Source organism: Gavialis gangeticus, unplaced genomic scaffold, assembly GCF_001723915.1.
Source record: "Gavialis gangeticus isolate Ggan-Ray unplaced genomic scaffold, GavGan_comp1, whole genome shotgun sequence".
Taxonomy (NCBI): domain Eukaryota; kingdom Metazoa; phylum Chordata; order Crocodylia; family Gavialidae; genus Gavialis; species Gavialis gangeticus.
Window position 1 is genome coordinate 206,121,834 of NW_017729032.1, and position 3,708 is coordinate 206,125,541.

The 3,708-nt window shown below is 41.7% G+C and overlaps 1 protein-coding gene across 2 annotated transcripts in view; it reads right to left on the reverse strand.

Annotated features, from left to right (window-relative positions):
- Window positions 1-3,708, reverse strand: part of AGPAT3 (1-acylglycerol-3-phosphate O-acyltransferase 3) — a 187,358-nt gene that overhangs the window by 8,034 nt on the left and 175,616 nt on the right. The window lies entirely within an intron of this gene.

Sequence of the window (3,708 nt, forward strand, 5' to 3'; positions counted from 1 at the left end):
TTTTTTTTTTTTTTTTTTAACATAAACTGACACCAGATTTTCAGGTTTAATTTTAGGAAAAAACACTTTTCCCTTCCTGAATATAAGTCAGCAGATACAAATCTAGACCACAAACCATGACTGTCCTTACAAAAACCTACAAGAGGCTCAAATACCAAATAAAAAATCCAAAGAGTTAAATGCACTAAAATACCAAGATAAAACCTGCACAGAAAAGAGCAGGTTTTTATTGCACACACAAAGTTACCTGAAGCATATGACTCCAGACTGTTGGGGCCTGGTTATAGCTCAGCCCTGCATATAAGTGTGACTTCTATGGTTCTTTTGGAAGTAAAAAGGTTGGAAAGCAGAACAGCATGATATTAATGAACTGAAATGAAAAACTATCTTCTTTTAGCTTAAAACAATTCAAAAAATGTTACCAGCTCTACAAAACATTTCTTCTCTTTATCCCTCCCCTTTGGCTTCTGGCAAAAATCCAGATTTCCTTCCGCTCTTCTGCCCTCCCAATCATTCTGCTTTGTATCAGTCACCAGGCCCAAAATATACCCCATTCTAGCACCATCCTGCTTGGTTTACAATGTATACACATGTTCTGGGACTATTTGCTATTGATTTGCAGGCCAAAAAAAACTGAACTGCACCAAGTTTGGTAGGCTCACAGCAAGCTATCAAATTCTGGGTACAGACAGGATTAGCTCATCAAATATTTCTGAACAGTACCCTCAGCCCAACCTGAAATATTTTAGGGTTCTCATTCAAGGAGTGAGCAGCCAGCCCCAGTCTTGTAAACCACACAATTCAGCCTATTAGCAGCTTTCACCATTCCTTTAAGCTCTAAATTGAACTTCATTACATTCTTTAAAACAAACAATGCCTCTTTAACACTACCCTGCATGTCTGTAGAACCAAGTAGAGGCCACAGTTACCCCCTCGCTTTACCCTAGATAAATATTTCATGGGTAGCAGGATACTATCTGACAATCTACACAACAGGGCAAGAGGAGTTAAGAACCCACGTTTTTTTGAAACACTCTAGACCAGTGGGAGCTAACCTTTTTGGCAGGCATGCCACACTCTCCCCGAGTGTCACACCAAATCCCTTTCCCTGCCCAAACTGCTGCTCTGCTCCCTGCTCCCTGCCTGCTCTACTCTCTGCCCACTCTGCTGCTCTGCTTTCTGCTTCCTGCCCTATCTGCTGCTGTCCGGCCTGGCCCCTCCTTGATCTGCTGCATGCCACTCACAGATGCTGCCCATGCCACTTGTGGCATATGTGCTGCAGGTTGCCCACCCCTGCTCTAGACCACAAAATCAGCTGAGACATCACCTGGCCCCTAATGTTCTATAAGAAAGCCAAACTGAATAATACATTTGGGTCAAATTAACTAAGGCCTATGCCTTTGCTGAAGCAGGAGTGAGGAAACTGAACAGGGCATTCTGAGAAGGATCACTGCTTTGGGAGTGAATCAACTGGTATTGGTCAGACACCAAGTTTTGCAAATGGATGCTTTGCAAGGCCCAGGTGTCAAAATCAAAACTATGGATGACTGAATCCTGGCAATTTATGTAGCATCTTTTGGAGGGATAAAAGTTCTAGCAGTCTGTGTCCCTTTGGGTGAGCAGAAAAGGCACTGATGAAGGAAGAAAGATGGCTTGTCCATGACCAGGTCAGCTATTTATACACGCATCAAATGTAAAAAAGAAAAAAGAAAAAAAAGGTGTTTTCCCTGAATGTCACAAATCATACATGAGCAGACTTCCTAAATCAATCACTAAATACTGTTTAGTTTTCTCTCCTGAGTGGGTTTGGGGAGGGAAAGGAGAGGTTGCACAGTTAAAAACTTAACTTTTGTTGGAAAAAATTCTTTCCCAAAGCCACCACTCTTCTCAAATCATCACTAGATGGTGTCCCAAAAAGAACACCTTGGTAATTTCCATGGATCCAATTCCATGGACTCAGTTACAAACAAATGAAGACCTGCCAAGTTTGCAAATAGGTGCATCACACCTATGTAGATGGAACAGCACACTGTGCTAAAAGCGTAAGTGCATCTGTCTTGTTTTCATTTACCTAAGCCACGTCTGTTGGCACATCACTCTTTTTTAGTTACTGGATGGAAGCATGTAGTCTATGACCAGATTCATATCAACTAAACTCTACCCATCAGTGCTTACCAAACTAAGTGTGACAAATGTGAAGAATGACATTTTCAAATTCTCTAGTTATAAGAATAGGATCTGAAAAATCTTCTGAACTTGTTCCTGAATGTAACTATGCTCCTATCCATCCTCAACTCTGGGCTCTGAACAGATGTACAGAAAATTCAGAGAAAAGAGTAAATTTTTGTGCGAGTTACTGAAGTACCTGGGAATAGGACTGGAATGAAAGATCCTCCACAGCTATGGCTTTAAGCATTTGACCCACCTCTTGGATAACAACTCTATAGTTAGCAAAGTTGCTGCAGCTAAATCAGTGTTGAAGGTACCCAGAGTTTCCCATGAAGTCCTCTCCATCAGTATTAGATACAACACAACTATTTTTAGCAAAAAGAAAAAATAAGCTATGCCAATGATTTGCTGGTTACAAAAGACTCAAGGGATGTTTAAAAAGGAAAAAAAAAAGGTGCTTCAGGTTTTGCAGCAGCAGGCTGTCCATCAGAGCATTTCCTAAAGTAGAAGCAGCATTACCTGGGAAGCCCAGAGAGCTGGCTGTGGGGGGGCAAATGGACAACATGGACAGACCTTTCAGTCACTCTCCCAAGTCTTAGCTTTTTTTCCTTTTCTTTTTCTTTCATAAAAAAATCCAGTTACAGTCCCAGGTTAGAAAGTTGGAAGGCAATAGCTGAGAGACCCCTTCTGAGTTAGCAGAAGGCCTGAAAAAATAAGTGAAGTATGAACTGCCTCTTATCATTTCAGCAGCTGCTAACTGAAAAGCTAATGATTATGTTATACAAATGTCACTGCTTTATTGCTAACAAAAACAGGTGAGAGAGAGGAAACAAGCAATATTTTCTTACATAAAATATGACCCAGAATGTAATATTCCCCTTGTTTTTGAAAGACAGAATGAAGGAAAAAAAAAGCTTTTTCCCAGAGTTATGGCTCCCCAGAACAAGTACAGAGCCTAATCTTCAACTCACTCATCCTCCCCTGTCCCACTTAACTAAAGCTGAAACCCAGGAGCTAGTCTAATTAAAGTGCCCTCAGCACCTCATGTAGTCAGCATCCCACACCTCAAAAAGGCGGTGGGGGCACCTTAACTAAAGCTAGTTCAACGAGCTTTAGTTAAGGTGCCCGCACTGCCATTTTGGAGTGTGGGAACGCTGACCTGAATACACATGATGCCGAGGCTGCTGGAGTGTGCTAATTTTGAGTCTGCTCCAATGTGTTCCAGTTAGAATGTCTTGGAGCAAGTGTTGAGCACGTGTGAATTTGAAAAGAACTGGAGAGTCTCCAAGGCTGTGAAACAGGAGGAGAGAGACCAGGAACACAAAGATCATTAAAAAGGAAAGAGAATTGTTAACACATGTGGAATGAAAAACAATGAGCCATTAAGTCAACTGACTCCCTCTGCCTAAATAGTGATGTACTGTGGAGCACGAATCAAAGCAGGGTGCTTCTATCTTGATCAGAAAATCAGGGAAAATCATCTTCCCTGCTTAATACACACACCCCAATTGGAAGAGGAGGAGGTGTGGAGGGGAGGGC